Source organism: Polypterus senegalus, chromosome 3 (genome assembly GCF_016835505.1).
Source record: "Polypterus senegalus isolate Bchr_013 chromosome 3, ASM1683550v1, whole genome shotgun sequence".
Lineage (NCBI taxonomy): Eukaryota > Metazoa > Chordata > Cladistia > Polypteriformes > Polypteridae > Polypterus > Polypterus senegalus.
Genome location: NC_053156.1, coordinates 294,035,078 through 294,057,630, shown reverse-complemented (window position 1 = coordinate 294,057,630; position 22,553 = coordinate 294,035,078).

Here is a 22,553-nt window from a genome sequence, read left to right as displayed (position 1 = left end):
CTAAGCTATCGACTGCCAATCAGTGTTCAGAAGCCATTAAGAAGGCTCACAGAATGTCAGGTTATATAGCGCCTTGATGTGTGGAGTACAAGTCACAGGAGGTTCTGCTGAGGCTTTATAACGTACGTTTTTAATTAATTTGTGCTCCAGTAGCTCTTCTGTTGGGTTGGATCTGATCAGACAGGCTAGCCTTTTCTCCCCATGCACATCAGTGAGACTTGGGAACCCCTAACCCCACTGGTTGTCCTTTCTTGGACCACTTTTGGTAGGTAGTAACCACTGCATATCTGGAACAACCCACAAGACCTGCCATTCTGGAGACGCTCTGACCGAATCATCTAGCCATCACAATATGGCCCTTGTCTAAGTTTCTCAAATCCATCTGCTTGTCCATTTTTCCAGTTTCCTACACGTCACCTTCAAGTGGCAACTGTTCACTTGCTGCCTAACATATCCCAGCCTCTGACATATGCCATCGTAATGAGATAACCAACAAGAACAACAACATTTATTTATATAGCATATTTTCATACAAACATTAGCTCAAAGTGCTTTACATAATGAAGAATAGAAAAATAAAAGACATTAAGAAAATAAAATAAGTTAACATTAATTAACATAGAATAAGAGTAAGGTCTGACAGAAAAAACAAAAAAAAAAACTCCAGACGGATGGAGAAAAAAATAAAATCTGTAGGGATTCCAGACCATGAGACCACCCAGTCCCCTCTGGGCATTCTACCTAACATAAATCAAACAGTCCTCTTTGGATTTAGGGTTCTCACAGAAGGACTTGATGATGATGGTCACGTAGACTTCTGGCTTTCAGTCCATCAATGTTGGAGCATCATGACGCTTTGAGTAGGTGGTGATGGCGCAGGCCGCCACCACATAGAAACCGGAAAAAGAAACAGAAGAGAGAGTTGGGGTCAGTACCGATATTAGAGCCACCATGAATAGTTATTATGAGGAAATTGAACATATAGAGTATCAGGATTAAGTTAAATTGAAGTTATAAAAAGGCCATGTTAAAGTAATGTGTTTTAAAGTGCTCTACTGTATCAGCCTGGCGAATTCCTATTGTCAGGCTATTCCAGATTTTAGGTGCATAACAGCAGAAGGCCGCCCGCCTCACCACTTCTTTTAAGTTTAACTTTTGGAATTGTGAGGAGACACTCATTTGAAGATCTAAGGTTAGTGGTCAGTGGTCTTCACTTCACCTGGCAGTGGTTTTAATGTTGTGGCTCATGAGTGGACATTGCTGACCTCAAGTACTGCCAACTGACCCCATTAGAAGACCACCACAGGTGACACTAGCATTGTCAGAAGCACCTTATCCAATTCTTTGTCCATAACAACAATAAATACTCTTTTTCCGACAGAGACGCTATCCCCTTTTGTGTGATTCTCCTCTCTCTTTACAGTTTATTCTGGAGAGCTGAGTGGCAGAAAACTTCTAAACAAAATCAAAATAAGAAACAGAAAACTGAACTGGCAATTATTGAAAGTTTTTTTTTTTTTATCATGATTTACAAATTAGCCAGTAGATTTTCATTGTGTGTGGTAAAAAGGGAAGCAGATTAAAATAACAAAAAAACAAATCTTCATACTTTTATGTCCCGGGCTTCACATGGTTTTTAAGCAAATGCACTTGTTGGCAATAAACTGCTTTCATTGGCATCGAAAGGTTTTATCACTTCTGGTGCGAAACAAAGGCCTTATAGCTTCGGGAAAGAAACATGTGATGAATGAAATAACATTTTATTATGAGCGCCTGAAAAATTAAATGTGCCATTGATGTTGGGATGAAAGGAAGTGGAAAGAAAGAGTCAGCCACTTGTATGTAACCTATATGGCCTGACCACTGCTGCCCCCTACTGGCACTGCACTTTAATAATTCAGTTCATCACTTCATCATCAACATTGTGTTCATAAGAACTAGGGGGCTCTGCCCCCTGCTGGCTTTGCTTGCCCACCCCCGGGTTTGGTTAACCGGATGTACAATTTAAAGAGATTGTTATTTTCATGGGAATTGTTACAAATGCATTATTTTTTACTTTTACTTTAAAACTTTAGTAAAAACAATATTCGTATTTAACTTTTCTTGAAGATTGCATTGAATTTTGATTTCGTGTTTGGACTTTCATCGTGACAATGCAAAGTATAACTGCCTGTGAGTGAATTTCGTTTCTTTCTCTCTATTAAATAAAACGACTTTCTCGAATGTTTGTCCATGCTCTTTTTTTTTCTTCACTTAGTCCAGGGGTGTCCAACTCCGGGCCTGGAGGGCTGCAGTGGCTGCTGGCTTTCATTCTCACCCTTTTCCTAATCGGTGACCAGTTTTCACTGCTAATTAACTCCTTTTCTCTTCATTTTAATAGCCCTGTTTTTAAGGATTCAGTCCTCTGGATTGATTCGTTTCTTCATTAAATGGCAGCCAAACAGAAATGAGACGTGAAACGAGCCGACAGATGAGCAGCTAAATTGGGATTTTCAAACTCCAACCAATTTCACTCCAACCAGTTTCTTAATGAGAAGCCAATTCTTTCTGTTAATTAAGCCCGTTTTTTAATTCAGTGGCTTGTTGCTGCTCTCATTCCGCCACAGAAGACATTTCTAAATCTGTTGATTTTTCTGTTTTTTCTAAGAGCACCGCCAAAATGTTTTGGTGACCTGAGAGATCAGCCTTACCGAGACCTTCACCTCTCTTTATTTTCAGATATTGTGTGATGGGCACAGGTGAGCTGGTCATATGGTGGCTTGTTTCATGCCTCATTATTGTTTGGCTACTAATTTAGTAAAAAGAGACAACTAATGGGCCTGAGTAAAGCTGATTAAAATGAAGGCAAACGAGATTAATTAGCAGCAAAAATGGCTCAATAATGAAGAAGATGGTTAGAATGAAAACCTGCAGCCACTGCGACCCTCGAGGACCGGAGTTCGACACCCGTGACTTAGTCTTTGACGTGTCATCTACAACGTATAAAATTTTTGTCCTGATAAAATTTAAAAGAGCTGAGAACACAGGAAGTGTGTCTGCCAAAAGCATTCACACGACTGAGAGGTTAGATGACCGCGGTCTTGTTTGAAAATGGTTGCAAGCAGGACATGACTTGAAAGAATCTCATGTTAAAAGTCTCCGTCTCACGGGACTTGCTTCCAAAAAGTCTCTCTGAAAGTCCCGTCTCGTCTCCCAAGATTGTTTTATATAATAGAGAGATGACTCCTGGAGGATGCAAAATCACTTCCGGTTTTCTTTTGCCTGGTGCCTACTGACTCACAAGAAAACCCCCACATATGACACACTGTTCAACTCATCTTGATGTCTAGTTATGTCGATTAGATTTTCAGGGATGTCCCCCTATTTTAGGCATTCTTAACCCAAAACAACTCTCATTTTAGGCCCTTATAGGACCCTGTTTTGAGCAGAAAATTACACCCTTATAATAAAAGGGAAACCAATAGACGTCTGTAGCAGAAATGATTACAGGGACTTGAGGCTGTGCCCACCTAATCAGCAGACCCCAGGCGTTTACCACCTAATGGGATACAAGGGGTCAAAGTTTTTTTTTTTTGCTGTTTATTTCCATCCATCCATCTTCTAACCCGCTGAATCCGAATACAGGGTCACGGGGGTCTGCTGGAGCCAATCCAAGCCAACACAGGGCATAAGGCAGGAACCAATCCTGGGCAGGGTGCCAACCCACCACAGGACACACACAAACACACCCACAGGGCCAATTGAGAATCACCAGTCCACCTAACCTGCATGTCTTTGGACTGTGGGAGGAAACCGGAGCGCCCGGAGGAAACCCACACAGACACGGGGAGAACATGCAAACTCCACGCAGGAAGCGAACCCGGGTCTCCTAACTGCGAGGCAGCAGCGCTACCACTGCGCCACCGTGCCACCCTGCTGTTTATTTTGCCTTATACAATTTCTCATATTAGGAATTTTCTAGTTTTCGCATACCCCTTGGGGTCAGAGCACAGGGTCAGCCATTGTACAGCACCCCTGGAGCAAGTGAAGGTTAAGGGTCTTGCTCAAGGGCCCAGCAGAGTAGGATCTCATTTGGCAGTGGCAGGGATTCGAACTGGCGACCTTTGGGATACCAGCGCAGATCCTTAGCCTCACAGCCACCTCTCCACCCTGTTACTCCTTTTCATAAAATTTCAAAAACTTGGGGATGAGGAATAAAGGCGTGTGGGGTGTCGTTTTATGGTATTTCAAGGTTGTTGATCACTAATATGATAATATGTTTGATATTTTGCATACCAGGAGAAGGTGGGAGCGGAGGATGCCATCATCTCTATGCTACACCGATCCCTCCACCACTTGGACAGAGGCAGTGGTGCTGTAAGAATTATGTTTCTGGACTTCTCTAGCGTCTTCAACACCATCCAACCTCTGCTCCTTAGGGACAAGCTGACAGAGATGGGAGTAGATTCACACCTGGTGGCACTGATCGTGGACTATCTTACAGACAGACCTCAGTATGTGCGTCTTGGGAACTGCAGGTCTGACATTGTGGTCAGCAGCACATGAGCGCCACAGAGGACTGGACTTTCTCTGGTCCTGTTCAGCCAACATACATCAGACTTCCAATACGACTCAGAGTCCTGCCATGTGCAAAAGGTTACTGACGACACTGCTATCGTGGGCTGCATCAGAAGTGGGCAGGAGGAGGAGTATAGGAACCTAATCAAAGACTTTGTTAAATGGTGCGACTCAAATCACCTACAACTGAACACCAGCAAGACCAAGGAGCTGGTGGTGGATTTTAGGAGACTCAAGCCCCTCATGGACCCCATGATCTGTGACTGTGAGCGGAGGGTACAGATCTATAAATACCTGGGAGTGCAGCTGGATGATAAACTGGACTGGACTGCCAATACTGATGATCTGTGTAAGAAAGGTCAGAGACGACTATACTTTCTTAGAAGGTTGGTGTCCTTCAACATCTGCAATAAGATGCTGCAGATATTCTACCAGACGGTTGTGGCGAGCACCCTCTTCTACAAGGTGGTGTGCTGGGGAGGCAGCATAAAGATGAAAGACGCCTCACGCCTGGACAAACTGGTGAGGAAGGCTGGCTCTATTGTAGGACACGGAGCTGGACAGTTTGACATCCGTGGCAGAGCGACGGGCGCTGAGCAGACTCCTGTCAGTCATGGAGAATCCACTGCATCCACTGAACAGGATCATCTCCAGACAGAGGAGCAGCTTCAGCAACAGACTGCTGTCACCATCCTGCTCCACTGACAGACTGAGGAGACCCCACACTATGTGAATCTTCAATTCCACCCGGGGAAGTAAATGCTAACATTACTCAAAGTTATTGTCTGCTTTTACATGCATTTTTATTACTATTTAATTTTATATTGTTTTTTGTATCAGTATACTTCTGCTGAATTATGTGAATTTTCCCTTGGGATTAATAAAGTATCTATCTATCTATCTATCTATCTATCTATCTATCTATCTATCTATCTATCTATCTATCTATCTATTATATAGTGCCTTTCACATCTATCTATCTATCTATCTATCTATCTATCTATCTATTTGATTGTTTATCGGTGGTCCTCGTCCTCCAAGAGTCACTCCTTGAAGGTTAAAAATGACAAATTTCAAACACAGGTCTGTGGGGTATCATTTTGTTCTATTTCAATGTCAGTGATTACGAATATGGCTATTTTTCATTCTTAATGCTTTACTATGAATCTAGCCATGGACCTCTATTAGAGGGTGAAGAATGACAAATTTCAAACATGTGGGGTATCATCTATATATATATATAATTCACTAAGGGCACACAAGACAGTGAGAATAAGACAGAGAGCCCCGCCCACCAACTCTAACTAAGGGCATGCAAGACAGAGAGCCACGCAAGACAGAGAGCCACGCCCACCAACTCTAAACCCATGGGATACGCATGACAGAGCCCCGCCCGCCATCTCTAATCCTCCTTCCGGGTCTACCGTCACTCTCGATCAAACAGCAATAATTAGCAAACAAACAAAGATAACTGGCAGTAACAGTGCAAAATTCACAAGTGGTATGCCAGTTTGAAAAGATAAGTTTTGAGGGGAGTTTTAAAATGTGTTATTGAGTCGAGCTGACGGATATGAGAGGGAAGAGAATTCCCGAGTTGAGGAGCACCAGGAGAGACGCTCGAGCTCCCATAGCACTGAGTCTGACGTGCGGTATAGAAAGTCGAGCTGCAGATGAGGATCTGAGTGAGCGAGAGGAGTGCCAGTCTGGAGGAGATCAGTGAGGTGTGGAGAGCTTTAAATGTTCAGAGCGGTGTTTAGTATTGTATTCTGTAGTGAACAGGGAGCCAGTGAAGTTGAGAGAAAATAGGCATTAAATGGATATAAATAATTGCATGTAAACGAATCGCCAAAATCTGTCGTATGTAAACGATACTGTTTAAAACGTTACTGTTTCTTCATCAGAAAACCCGGTTTCAATGTCTACCTATATTAGTTTAAATGGCACTTTTACCGCTCGCAATAGGGCGGACGCGCTGACGTATTGTGTCGACTGGGCAACACAGTGAATGCAGTGTCTATCTATTGTGACAGATAGGAGGCGCTATTGCTCCCTTGAACCCCTGTCCAACACGCCAGACAGCAGATAAAAGTCCAAATGTTGACTTTATTCATACAGCACAGTGCACAAAGCACCCTCTCCTCCACAATACTCATAAATATACTCAAAACAATCAAAATAACCAATCCACCACTCCCAGATGCGTTGCCCTCCTACCACCCAGCTCAGCTCCCCGTCTGGTAGCTCCCAGAGTCCTTTTATAGTCCCTGACCCGGAAGTGTTTCAATCCCCAGTCCGTGTGATCCTTCATCACTTCCGGGTCAGATAAAAAGTCCTTTTCTTCATCCCAGAAGCACGTCATTCCCCTTGTCCATGTGACTCGGACGTACTTCCGGGGCGTAGGGTAAATAACCATCATTCCTCCCTGCAGCGTCACCTAGTGGCCCCCATGGCATCCAGCAGGGCTGTGTATAAAAACTGCAATGTCCATGATGCCCTGCTGGTCTTCGGGGAACCTCCATACTGTAGGGAGGACTCCACCTGGCGGCTTGGGGGTATTGGCCGGGATAAACGGCCGGCCATACACCACACTATATATGTCTGTGTTTTCCGTAACCTTCTACAGGAAGGTATTCTCTCAACCATTGGCATTGGTTGCGCTCCTGGCTATTTTCGTTATGCTGCGACGGTGGTTTCCTAAGCCTTTGTTATACTGAATTCCTTTCTCACCGTTTTCCGTTCCTATTCTTACACTACCATATGCTACGGCGGGCTTCGGCTAGTTTTAGATTAATTCAAGGTCAGTGATTATGAATATGATGTTATCTTTAATTTGTGATCCTTTACTAGGGATCTTGCCCTCTAAGGACCTCAGTCCGGGGGTGACAAAATGACAAATTTCTATTGCAATCGAGAAAATCTACACTTTCTTCTTCTTTCACCTGCTCCTGTTAGTCTTCTTCATCTTGTTCTGTTACACCCTTCTCCCTTCTATTGTAATGCTTAGGCTAAGTTTCCTGTTGATGTACCCGAGTGGATTAAAAAAAGGGGCAGACCATTATCTGACAGACCATGGGAACAAGGAAAAGGAGGAAAATGTCGCATTTAAAAAGTCACGTACTCCGAAAACTGACAGGACTGTCAATCAACCTAGCGGGTGGGGTTAATTGTGGTTATTTAAGAAAGGGGGCCTCAAAGTCAGTCCTGGGGCTCCATTATGGCTTCAGGTGTTTGTTCCAGCCAGATTCATTATCAGTGACAACACCTGATCACATTGATCTCATTCAATTAGCTGCTGTATTTTCCCCGTCTCTTATTCTACACTCAGAAAAGCACATCAGTGTGATTTTTCCATTTATGAGACATTTAAAAATATTTCTATTTTGCTATAGATTTAAATGCTTAACTCTCCTTGATTGATTTCATAGCATTTCGCCCTTTCCTTGTGCAGTTTTCTCCCTTCACTGTATCTTAATAAGGACAATAAAAAACAAGCAGACAACAATCATGAAAGGCTGCAACTACTTTAGTGTCAGAGCCACCAATTAGTAATTAATGGATCACTTTTTTCTTTGTATCAGTATACTGCTGCTGGATTATGTGAATTTCCCCTTGGGATTAATAAAGTATCTATCTATCTATCTATCTATCTATCTACCTCTCTTTAATATAGTGCCTTTCACATCTATCTATCTATCTATCTATCTATCTATCTATCTATCTATCTATCTATCTATCTATCTAATGGTTTAATTAAACAATTAGAACACCTGGAAAAGTAGAATGAAAATCAAGATGAAAATATTGTAAAAAAAAAAAAAATGATTTCCATATAATTGCTTAGTAGTGAGCTCCTGACAAGACTATGTAGTGGGTCTTCACGATTAACTAACCACATGAGTCGGATGGACTGACTGGTCTCTTCTCGTTTAGATTACGTTACATTCGATTAGATATACTAATATATACTGCTCAATTCAAGAAAGGACCACTTTTGAATGAGAGTAGAGCATCACGTGAATGACACTTGTGGGCTGTTGATCTGGTCAGTTAAGTAGCAGAGGGGCTTGTTCATCAGTTTAATGAAATGAACAACAGGGGCACTGGAGGGGCAACAATGAGACGACCCCCAAAACAGGAGCAAATGGTTTAACAGGTGGAGGAAGGCCACTGACATTTTTCCTTCCTCATCTGTTTTGTCACTCGTTTTCTGTTTGGCTACGGTCAGTGTCACTGCTGATAGCATGAGGCCATACCTGACCCTACAGAGGTGGCACAGGTAGTCCAACTTCTCCAGAATGGAATGAACATCAATACATGGCATTACCAGAAGGTTTGCTGTGTCTCCCAGCACAGTCTCAAGGGCATGGAGGAGATTCCAGGAGACAGACAGGCAGTTACTCAAGGAGAGCTGGACAGGGCCCCTCGTAGAAAGTCCTCAACCCATCAGCAGGACCCACAAGTATCTGCTCCTTTGGCCAAGAAGGAACAGGATGAGCACTGGCACAGCCTACAAAATGATCTCCAGCAGGCAGCCCACTGGTGTGAATGTCTCTGACCAAACAATCAGAAACAGACTTCATGAGGGTGGCCTGATGTCCTCTAGTGAAGACCGTGGAACTCGATTGGCATTTGCCATAGAATACCAGAATTGGCAGGTCCACCACTGGCGCCCTGTGCTTTTCACAGATGAGAGCACATGTGACAGACATCAAAGGGTTTGGAGAAGCCGTGGAGAACGTTATGCATGACCGGTTTGGTGGTGGGTCAGTGATGGTCAGTTTGGGGAGGCATATCCATGGAGGGACACACAGACCTCTACAGCCTAGACAACGGCACCTGGACTGCCATTAGGTATCGGGAGGATATCCTTGGACCCCTTGTCAGACCCTATGCTGGTGCAGTGACTCCTTTGTTCCTCCTGGTGTATGACAATGTCCGGCCTCATGTGGTGATAGGATGAAGGAATTGATACCATTGACTGCCCCCACCCCCCAACGTCACTTGCCTGACACCTCTAGGTGGAACATTATGTTTGAGTCCATCGAATGCCTCAGCCAGTCCAGGTGTTTTTCTTTGAATTTTTACTGAAGCTTTTAAAACAAAAACACTTGAACTGTGGAATTATTTGTATATTTGTCCACGAGTCACACTCATTGCCTTAATCCCATCAGAAAGCAGAAGATGCAGAATTTTTGGAATCCAGATGAACGCGACTATGGATAGAATTTATTAACCTTCTGAAGTTGCATGTTAGTAGCATGTGCATTCTTTCCCTTTCCACTGAGATATAAGGACATGGCCAGCAGATGGACTTGGGTGGGGTTGTGGATCTAAAACAGCTGAAGAGCTGAATGTTTTGACGCCCTCACTCATGCAAGAGACATATCAAAGATGATAGCATTGGATAAATTTGAGCTACCAAAGCATTCCCAGTGTCTCTCTGCTCCTGCATTAATGCAGACACAATTCAGCTGTCTCTGCCAGTGTCCATGGTGGAGAAGAGACCACACCAGACCAGAAACCAAATCAACATACTAAGACAGAGGGTCACCTGGTAGTGAGCCTATTGGATGCAACATCAACTGTTAAGGGTGTATTGACACTTATTTTTCTTTACATTTATTTTAGTCACAATTGGACTCCTTAAGTTAATCTGTGAATGAAAAGTGTAAGTACAGTAGCAGTCAGCCCTGACAGTAACCAGTCTGGTAAGAACAAACATGGAATTTGGGGCATTCTGATCAGGGTCTGCATAGCAGAGAGTCTTAAAGGACTGTAACACAACAAAACATTGAGTGTCTGCTCTTCTGTGGTGATCTTCTGCACCAACACCACCTGACTGAGGCCCCTGTGTGTCCACCTTTGATGCTTGAATGAAGGTGGGGGTCCCAGCTGTCCACGAAACCCGAATGCATTGAATCTTCTCAGACAAAGCCTGGAAACAATGACGAATGATTTAAGGACATCTGCATTAGGAAGAATGCCCAGTGGGAGATAGGTGGTCTTTTTGCCTTTGAACCAGTGCAGGTTTTGATTTTTTCTGTCCCCCCAATGATCTGACCTTAACATTGTACTCATTTGTAGAGACCTACAATATGGTATCTTATATATAAAGGTCTACATGTGGAAGTGTGTGTGTCTATCTGTCCGGCCCTGAAGTGTGAGGCAACAGCATGAAGCTGAAAGAGCCAGCAAGGCAGCCCCAAGTTAACGAGTCGGAAGAAGAAAAAAGGACGAGGCTACAGCATGAAACTGAAAGAAAGCGACTCCATCGCTAAAGTGAAACCAAGGAGGAAAAACAAACGAGAGAGAAAGCTGCTGACAGACAAGGGTGGCGAGCACATCGGTAAAACAAAACCTCCGAGGAGAGAGAAACTCGCTTAGCCGCTGATAGACAAGGGGGGCGAGCACATCGGTAAAACAAAACCTCCAAGGAGAGAGAAACTCGCTTAGCTGCTGATAGACAAGGCGGGTGAGCACATCGTTAAAACGAAACCGCCAAGTAGAGAAAAACTCGCTTAGCCGCTGATAGACAAGGGGGACGAGCACATCGGTAAAACAAAACCTCCAAGGAGAGAGAAACTCGCTTAGCTGCAGATAGACAAGGCGGACGAGCACATTGGTAAAACAAAACCTCCGAGGAGAGAGAAACTCGCTTAGCTACTGATAGACAAGGGGGGTGAGCACATCAGTAAAATGAAACCTCCGAGAAGAGAGAAACTCGCTTAGCCGCTGATAGACAAGGGGGACGAGCACATCCGCAAAACAAAACCACCGACTTCGCATTTCAATTTTTTTTCTGATGACTTCAATAGTTTCTAGCAGCTTGGGCTTTTTACAACACAGGCTTACACAGCTAGTTGTATATAAAGACTCTACTCATCTACTATTTATATATCTGAATTTTCTAATTGGTATGTATGTTGTACTAAAATAAGAGCACAGAGACAGCAGATCAAGGTTTGGGGAGCCTCCCCGTATACAGAATGAAGGTTCCTGTCTTTCAAAGTAAAGTCAAAGTACCGTATACACTTGCGTTTAAGTTCTCCTGCGGATAAGTTGGGACTTCATTTTACCATATAATTTCTGGTAATTTATAATGTCGGTCATATAAGTCAAATGCGGAAAACTCACGCTATTGGTCCAAGAGATTACGATATGCTAATGCCCACCTGTGAGAGACACCATAGAGCTCCCGGCCTTTTTTTTCTATACATTGTGCCTACGTGACGACACGGTAATACCCAAACTATTCCAAAGCGACGTTCACACTGTTTTGTGTTTTTTGTATCTCACACCCTCATACACCTTTATCGTAAGAGCATCCCTTATCTACGATGGAGCGTTCCATCAGAAGAAAATATGAAGCTGGTTTTAAATTAAACGTCGTTGAAGTGGTGAACGGAATTGGTAACGGCGCTGCTGCAACAAAATTTGATGTGTCTGAGAAACTAATGTGAGATTGGAGGAGACAAGAGAATGTAAAAAAAAAGAAAAATAAGTGTCGTATTTTTAAATGGGAGTATAAGTCGGGGTCCAGGAGTAGACTGGGTCTCAAAACCAGACTGGGCCTCCTTCAATGAGTGAGGTGACAAAGTCGACCCATTATTCATTGTAATTTTCTTAAATTTTGTGATGAGTACGCGGCTTGCTACTTGCTATGAGCCTATGATATGAACTCTGTAGACTGTTGTTTAGACACGACTTAAAATTTGACGACATGCTTAGAAATAAAATTTAATGAAAAATAAAAAAATTTAGTAACACAGCTTACATATGTGGAAGCCGGCCCAGACACAGACAGGCGGACACGTTAATGTCACCAAACACACGTTTATTTACAAAGTCCATTTTACAAAGTGCTCACAAACCCCAAAAGTCCCCAAAGTCCTGGCCACAACACAGCGCCTCTTACCTCCTTCAGGCCACCTCCACTCCACTCCTCCAAGACCTTGTCTCCTTCTCTCCCAACTTCAGCCATTGTCTGCAGGGAGGCGGCCCCTTTTATATGCACCCGGATGTGCTCCAGGTGCTTTCCAGCAATCTTCCACTGACACTCCCCAGTGTGGCGGAAGTGCCGGCTGCGTACCCGGAAGCACTCAGGGCTCCCGAGGCACAGGGGCGTCCCCTGGCGGTGACCACGGGCCCCTACAGGGTAGAGCTTCAAAGCTCTGTACCCATGGCCCCTAAAGGAACCAGGGTGGTCGTCCCCACATGGTCTGAGGTGGAAGCAAGCCCTCTTCCAGTCTTCCTGGGCGTCCCGGCCAGGTCGCCACCCCAGTTATCTCCGACAACATTATTAGAGTACATGTCAAATGTCAATGTCATGTCCAAGTGCCAGTACCCTAGTAGGCTAGTAGCTACTCATTTACAATGGAATAAATTATAAATGACTTTATAATGAAAACCTCACATGATTGAAATGTTCCATTAACTTAAGGATAAACTAGAAATGTTCTATTCTAATTTGAAAAATTCCTATCCTGTGCTTTATAACTTTATTTCATCATACTAATAATCGCAGCTGAAAACCATTAATTATCGCTCACACCGACGACCAGAGAACAATAAAATGCATAATACATCATCTAAACTAAATATTAGTACTGAAGAATTTAAATACTAGATATGAGATAAAGTAAATTACAATAATGTAGATGCTAATTGAAATGTAGCGGTATCGAAACAGAAATCGGGAGAAGGTGGTTTTGTCCACATTTTTCACTGCAACGTTGTGTACTGACAACTAAAACAACTTGATGACATAATACGGTATATTATATAGGACTAGAGAAATCACAAATCAATTAATGATATTAGAGATAACATAGTATATCTCCCCAACACTGCAGAACCTCCAAAGCCCCAGTACTCCATTATAAACAAATTAAATGCTTTCACCAGGATAGATTTACCTGAATTACATAGAATAATCTCTCATCTTAAACCCTCCACCTGCGTCCTTGATCCAATACCAACCATGTTTTTCAAAAAAATATCAGACGTGCTAATTGACAATAATCTGGACATAGTTAATTCGTCATTAGATACGGGGGTCTTTCCAGACTGTCTTAAGACTGCTGTAGTTAAACCCCTGCTCAAGAAAAATAATCTTGACCCCTCTGCCTTTGAAAATTTTAGACCCATCTCCAACCTGCCCTTCTTAAGTAAAATTCTAGAGAAGGCAGTCATTTTGCAATTAAATGACCACCTCAATAAACATGCAATTCTAGATAAATTTCAGTCGGGTTTCAGAACAAATCACAGTTCAGAAACTGCACTTGTTAAAGTAGTAAATGACTTGCGGGTAAATGCAGACAGAGGCCATTTATCTGTTCTCATCCTCTTAGATCTGAGTGCTGCATTTGACACCATTGATCACAACATTCTTAGAAATCGCCTTAGTCAATGGGTGGGCCTCTCTGGCAGGGTCTTAAATTGGTTTGAATCCTACCTGGCAGGTAGAAAATTCTTTGTGAGTTGTGGTAATTACATCTCAAAGACACAGGATATCCGATATGGTGTTCCACAAGGCTCTATCCTGGGTCTGCTGCTCTTTTCGATCTACATGCTTCCGTTAGGTCAGATTATCTCAGGGCACAACGTGAGCTACCACAGCTATGCTGATGACACACAGCTGTACTTATCTATAGCTCCTGATGACCCCGACTCTTTCGATACAGTAACACAATGTCTTACTGGTATTTCTGAATGGATGAATAGTAATTTTCTCAACCTAAATAAAGAGAAAACTGAAATTTTAGTAATTGGCAATAATGGATACAATGAGGTTATCAGAAATAAACTTGATGCATTAGAATTAAAAGTTAAGACGGAAGTAAAAACCGTTGACTGTCATCTGAATTTTAAATCGCATATTCATCAGACCACTAGGACAGCATTTTTTCACTTAAGAAACATAAGTAAAGTTAGACCTCTTATATCATTGAAAGATGCTGAGAAATTAATTCACGCTTTTGTTTTCAGTCGACTAGATTACTGTAACGCACTCCTCTCAGGACCACCCATAAAAGACATAAATCACTTGCAATGAGTGCAGAATGCAGCTGCTAGAATCCTAACTGGGAAAAGAAAATCCGAACACATCTCTCCAGTTTTGATGTCACTACACTGGTTGCCTGTGTCATTAAGGATTGACTTTAAAATACTGCTTATGGTTTATAAAGCCTTAAATAATCTGCTCCATCTTATATATCGGATTGTCTGACACATTATATTCCAAATCGTAACCTTAGATCTTCAAATGAGTGTCTCTTTAGAATTCCAAAAGCTAAACTTAAAAGAAGTGGTGAGGCGGGCGGCCTTCTGCTGTTATGCACCTAAAATCTGGAACAGCCTGCCAATAGGAATTCACCAGGCTGATACAGTAGAGCATTTAAAACACTGCTGAAAACACATTACTTTAACATGGCCTTTTTATAACTTCACTTTAACTTAATCCTGATACTCTGTATGTTCAATTCATCATAATAACTATTCATGGTGGCTCTAAAATCCGTACTGACCCCAACTCTCTCTTCTGTTTCTTTTTCCGTTTTCTTTGTGGTGGTGACCTGCGCCACCTCCACCTACTCAAAGCATCAGGATGCACCAACATTGATGGACTGAAAGCCAGAAGTCTACGTGACCATCATCATCAGGTCCTTCCATGAAAACCCTAAATACAAAGAGGACTGTTTGATTTATGTTAGGTAGATTGCCCAGAGGGGACTGGGCGGTCTCGTGGTCTGAACCCCTACAGATTTTATTTTTTTTTCTCCAGCCTTTGGGGTTTTTTTTGTTTTTTTCTGTCCACCCTGGCCATCGGACCTTACTCTTATTCTATGTTAATTAATGTTGACTTATGTTTATTTTTTATTGTGTCTTCTATTTTTCTATTCATTTTGTAAAGCACTTTGAGCTACATTTTTTTATATGAATATGTGCTATATAAATAAATGTCGATTGATTGATTGAGTACCAGACAGATAATGTAGAAAATTAATTTTAATGTTAAACAGTAACCAGTACATAAAATTTATTTCATGAAACGACCATGACCTGACCAGAGTCTGTGGCCCACCGGGCAATGCCCAAATGCCCTAATGGCCAGTCCGCCTCAGTCAGGGTCTGATTTTATGATCAATTTTTCAGATTTCAAATATACGCGAGTATATATGGTACATCGAAATAAACATTTGACAGTTACCAAATTCTTCCTTGAAGCTTTTATAGAGGGTTTTCAGGAAGTACAATTGAGTTAAACGGATGTGACGTTGATTGTAGAAGCCAGGGATGACGTCAGAATCGGGGTTGAGGGACAGAACCAAAGTTATCGTGGTGAGACCATAAAGTGAGCTAATTGGTAGTGCCATGGCGGTGGAGACGTGAACATTGTTTCAGGTAGGAGTTCTTTGATCTCCCGTCTTTCTGTTGATGAGAAGAAAAGAAACATATTAGCGCTCCATTTCAACCAGCTATCTTCTGTTCTATCGAGCCCTTTGGCTGTCCCCTATGAATGTGTGACAACGTATTTATTTCATGTCAGGTTGGGGGGGCATACACTGGTACAGCGAGTTGCCACACCCACCACACAACAAAACAACTCATCATCACTTCTCAGTTAGTTACCCCAGGTAGACAAATGGTTGAGTCCTAAGAAATGACCGTCTATCTGCCGCAGCCAGATGTTACTTGGCCTGGTCCAGTCGCTATGAGCCGGATCACGCTTGGGTAATCGTACCACATACTGTAGGCATACTGCTGTAACTGACACTCCCTCACAATGCAGATCATGTGCCTTATTCAGGACTCCATTAGCAACACAAAGTCAAACCACAGCCCAGTCTTGATCTCAGGTCACTGGACAGTGTCCATGTCTCGACAGCCGACTTTAAGCTTACCTAATGAGATGTGAAATGGAGACAAGAAAGTCTAAATAAGAAATGCCAGAGTTATTTAAAAAAACAGTAGCCACCATTGTGCCCCCCATTAGGGTCATCCCAAAGATGGCTGACAAGCCCTTGACACTTCAGGTAATCTGGCGACTTTCTTTAAAATAAAAGGGCAGGACCGTGTCACTTACATTAAATCATTCCAGACAATTGAGATTAAAGGAAATCAAAGTGGTTGCCCCTCGCCCGCCTGGCATTTTTAAACGATGCTGATGTCGGTTTGTGTTTCTTCTCGTCCCCCAGGCCCAGTATCATTTACTGCTTGCAGGCTTTGTGAGATGTGACACTGCCAGCCCGGCCATTTTCGAGAGCAACTTCAATTCCCCTCCTTAAGTCGTTTGCATAATTGTATTTGACGTTTTGTGAAAATGTAGATTTTTAAAACTTGACAAATCAGCAATTATGATGCCAAGAAATTCTGATCTGTAGAAAATATTATTTAAATAATTGCCTGTTGGAACACATGCTTTGCAGACCGTGAGGGCTCACCCCCAGATTTTAAGCAAATGTTTCAGAAGCGGGCTGCGTCATTGGCGGGTCCCTGCTGCTGGAGTGTTTATTTTGACATGGTTTATTTTATTTATTTATTTATTTTACTATTTATGTAATTAAAATCAGCTCATGTGGCATTTCGCACATTGAATCAATTCAGGATATGGAAGCAAACTGTGTGTGTCTGAACATGGAAGCTTAAAGCGCAGGGGAAAAAAAAAAATCTGGGGCCTCTCCTCGTCTTCCGACTTGGTGCACTTCAGAGCTGTTTAATTTAGTAAACTTAAAGTATAGCCTAACTGTCCCAAATCGCATGAGGAAACAATTTGAGGGAAACTATTATTCCATTCAACAAATAGAGGAATCATTTTACTGGAGATGTTGCGATTAATATTAAAGGAAGCAGAAAATGCATTTACTTTCAAACTGCGGCAAATTGGCTGACATTACGTTTGTTCCTGAAGCTCTGCAGATAACATTTAGCCACACGTCCTTCTGCTGTCATCTGAGCCCGCAGAGAATGGAGGAACTGACAGGAACGCACACTAAAATTACAGCCGTAGAAATGTCAGTTGGTGTGCGTCTGGCTGCGTGGAGCCTTGAGATGAATTGAGATGAGGCCTCGGGTATTGAGTATCGATCAAGTCTGTCATTGCAGTTCGATTCATTGTCATTATACCTTGTAGTTGTCAGAAAGGAGTCAGGATTTCACCCCAGACATTATCTATGCTCATCTAGAGCCCCCTGACCCCCCAGTGCTGTGTAATGTACTCAGCTTGAGAAACAGTGAGAATGTATTCAGACCCCCTTTAAATTGAAATTTAAGTTGAAATGGATACATTTACCATTTTTGCTCATCAATTTACACTCCATAACTCATAATGACAAAGTGATACCTGTTTTTAGAAGAATTTACCAATTTATTAAAAATCAAAACTGAAATCTCTGTTACATATACTGTATATGCTCAAAAGAATTAAAGGAACACTTTTTAATCAGAGTATAGCATAAAGTCAATGAAACTTATGGGATATTAATCTGGTCAGTTAAGTAGCAGAGGGGGTTGTTAATCAGTTTCAGCTGCTGTGGTGTTAATGAAATTAACAAGAGGTGCACTAGAGGGGCAACAATGAGATGACCCCCAAAACAGGAATGGTTTAACAGGTGGAGGCCACTGACATTTTTCCCTCCTCATCTTTTCTCACTGTTTCTTCACTAGTTTTGCATTTGGCTACAGTCAGTGTCACTACTGGTAGCATGAGGCGATACCTGGACCCTACAGAGGTTGCACAGGTAGTCCAACTTCTCCAGGATGGCACATCAATACGTGTCATTGCCAGAAGGTTTGCTGTGTCTCCCTGCACAGTCTCAAGGGCATGGAGGAGATTCTAGGAGAGCTGGAGAGGGCCATAGAAGGTCCATAACCCATCAGCAGGACCAGTATCTGCTCCTTTGGGCAAGGAGGAACAGGATGAACATTGCCAGAGCCCTACAAAATGACCTCCAGCAGGCCACTGGTGTGAATGTCTCTGACCAAACAACCAGAAAGACTTCATGAGGGTGACCCAAGGGCCCCATGTCCTCTAATGGGCCCTGAGCTCACTGCCCAGCAGCATGCAGCTCGATTGGCATTCGCCATAGAATACCAGAATTGGCAGATGCACCACTGGTGCCCTGTGCTTTTTACAGATGAGAGCAGGTTCACCCTGAGCACGTGACAGAAGTGAAAGGGTCAGGAGAAGTCATGGAGAACATTATGCTGCCTGTAACATCATTCAGCATGAGCAGTTTGGTGGTGGGTTAATGATTGTCTGGGGAGGCATATCCATGGAGGGTCACACAGACCGCTACAGGCTTGACAAAGGCACCTTGACTGCAGTTAGATATCAGGATGAAATCCTTGGCCATATTGTCAGACACTATGGTGGTGCAGTGGCTCCTGGTGCACGACAATTCCTGGCCTCATGTGGTGAGAGTATGCAGGCAGTTCCTGGAGGATGAAGGAATTGATACCATTGACTGGCCACCACACTTTCCTGACCTAAATCCAATAGAACACCTCTGGGACATTATGTTTTGGTCCATCCAATGCCACCAAGTTGCACCTCAGACTGTCCAGGAGCTCAGTGATGCCCTGGTCCAGATCTGGGAGGAGATCCCCCACAACACCATCTGTCATCTCATTAGAAGCATGCACCGATGTTGTCAGGCATGTATACAAAAACACAGGGGCCATACAAAGTGCTGCATACAATTTGGAGTTGCTGCAATGAAATTTTGGCAAAATGGACTAGCCTGCCACATAATTTTTTCACTCTGATTTTTGGGGCGTCTTTGAATTCAGGGCTCTGTAGGTTCATCATTTTCATTTCCATCAAACGATGTGGCATCCTTTCATTCCTAACACATTACCCAGTCTATATCAGTATAGATATCCAGGAGGATTTCTTTTTCCCATTGAGATCTGATGTGTTTTCAAAGTGTTCCTTTAATTTCTTTGAGCAGTTTATATACTCAGACCCTTAATTCATTACTACACAGAAATCCCTTTGGCAGCAGTTCCAGCATTGAGTCTTCTTTGTTAAGTCTTTACAAGCTTTGCACACCTGGATTTAGGGATTTTATCCCCTTCTTCTTGACAGATCTTGTCAATCTCTGTTAGATCAGAAGGGAAGTGTCAGTAAACTGCCATCTTCAGGTCTCTCCACATGTGTTCTAAGTCTGGGCTTTGGTTAGACCACTCAAGGAAACTCAGAGATTTGTCCTGAAGTCACTCCATTGTTGTCTTGGCTCTATGCTTTAGGTCATCGTCATACTGAAAGGTGACCTGTTGTCCCAGTGTGAGGTTGTGTACACTCTGGAGCAGGTTTTCATCAAGAGCCTCTCTGTATTTGACTGCATCCGTCCTTTCCTCAATTCTGACAAGTCTCCTTATCCCTGCTGCTGAGAAGCCCCTCCATAGCAGGATGATGCCACCAGCGCACTTCACTGTAGGGATGGTACTGGGCAAGTGGCTGGTCTTCATCAGACATAGTGCTTGAAGTTCTTCCCAAAGACTGACTATCTATCTATCTATCTATCTATCTATCTATCTATCCATTATATAGTGCCTTCCATATCTATCTATCTATCTATCTATCTATTTATTATATAGAGCTTTTCATTTTTATCTGTCTATCTATTAATTATATAGTGCCTTTCATTTCTATCTATCTATTATATAGTGCCTTCCATTTCTATCTATCTATCTATCTATCTATCTATCTATCTATCTATCTATCTATCTATCTATCTATTATATAGTGCCTTCCATTTCTATCTATCTATCTATCTATCTATCTATCTATCTATCTATCTATCCATTATATAGTGTCTTTCATTTCTATCTGTCTATCTATTAATTATATAGTGTCTTTCATTTCTATCTATTAATCTATCTATCTATCCATTATATAGTGCCTTCCATATCTATCTATCTATCTATCTATCTATCTATCTATTATGTAGAGCTTTTCATTTCTATCTATCTATCTATTTATTATATAGAGATTTTCATTTCTATCTATCTATCTATTATATAGTGCCTTCCATATCTATCTATCTATCTATCTATCTATCTATCTATCTATCTATCTATCTATCTATCTATCTATCTATCTAAAACACTTAAACATTGGATGATTGAATGAGCAGGATAGGAGACATACTGGGGACTACAATGCTGTGTGTATAATAGTGATTTATGTGTGTAATAGGAGGTGTGTACAAGGGAGTAGTGGTGTAGTAAACTTGATTATGGGTTGTTTATATATCATGGACAATTATTAAATTGTGGTGTAGGAGGTGTGTACAGGGGGAGTAGATGTGCAATAAATTAAATATGTTTATAGCACTGCTGCCTCGCAGTTAGGAGACCCGGGTTTGCATGTTCTCCTCGTGTCTGCGTGGGTTTCCTCCCTCAGTCCAACGACAGGCAGGTTAGGTGCATTGGTGATCCTAAATTGTCCCTAGTGTGTGATTGGTGTGTTAGTGTTTGCGCGCTGTGGTGGGCTGGCACCCTGCCCGGGGTTTGTTTCCTGCCTTGCGCCCTGTGTTGGCTGGGATTGCCTCCAGCAGACCCCCGTGACCCTGTAGTTAGGATATAGCGGGTTGGATAATGGATGGATGAAAGAATTGTGGAATAACCAAAAGGCAAAACAGGTGTAACCAAGACCAAGGCACAGGGAAGGACCTGACTCCCTTAACAACAGAAAATCCACTTGCTTATTTGGTCTCTCTTGATTGTTGTTTCCTATCAATGAGACTTCTGCTGGTCTCCATTCAATGAATAAACCCATCTGTTTTTGCTTTGCATTATTTAAAATGAAGTTCAGAACTTCAGGTCTGTGGACCACACTTCAAGAAAGACATAGCAGCACCTGAAGCTGTGCAGTGGAGAACAACCAGGTGCATTTCAGGACTTAAGGTCATGTCCTACTGTGACAGACTCAGAGAATTAAAGCTGCTTAGACTCAAGCAGAGCAGGTCTGAGTGGGAATCTAATCCAGTGTCTACAAAATTCTCAAAAGACATGGACACTGATAAAGCAGATCCATCTGAATTCTTTCAACGAAGCTTGAGGACACTAGTGGAAATTAAGGAGAACAATGTTTAGGACTGATGCCAGAATTTGCTTCTTTACTCAAAGAGTGTGGTGGGATTCTGGAGCAAACTACCAAGTTGTGGAGTTGAAGAAGAAACCTTGGCCAGCTTTAAGAACTTTCTGAATGAGATATTGGGACAACTGAGCTCTTAGCTAAACAAACCCACCTGAGGGACTGAGTGGTCTCCTCTCATTTGTCAGAATTCTTATGTTCTTATGCTTTAATAACATTCTTGTCTCTCGGGGTGCTGGAGAGAGCAGGGCCGTCTTAACACGTGGGAATACTGGGCAGTTGCCTGGGGGGTCCCACAAGCATAGGGGGGTCCCATGCTAATCTATGTATGTTGTGACTTGCTGAATGGCTGTGTAGGTAGGGGCCACGGTGTACTGCTTTGCCCGGGGGCCTATAATGCTGTTAAGTGAGGGGATGTTTTATACAGGATGAGTCAAAATGATGTTAACATTTGAATGGCGGAAACAATTTATTAGCAAAACATACTTCAAATGTGCAAGATGATTTACAGGAATGTCTCAACCAGTTCACCATCATGTTCAACACACAAAAACCAATGAGCGACAGTACCATTTAACTCTTTTAGGGCGGATGTCGACTTTTGTCGACAGGAAGGGCTGAGGGCACATGTCGACAGAAGTCGACATCCAGGGATAGAGGGCGACAATCAGCTGTTAATGGCGACAAAACTCACTGTCACGTCACAGGCATTCCCTCTGTGCTTGGAGGAATGTTAGACTCATTGGCTCGGCAACTAATCCTTGCGTGTGCGTGAGTTGCGAAATGTTAACAAAGGCAAGATGGCATCGACCTCTTACAACGGAGCGAAGCGGGTGTAGAAAAGAAAATACTCAGTAGACGATGTTTTGCGCATTATCGCTGAGTCAGACTCTGA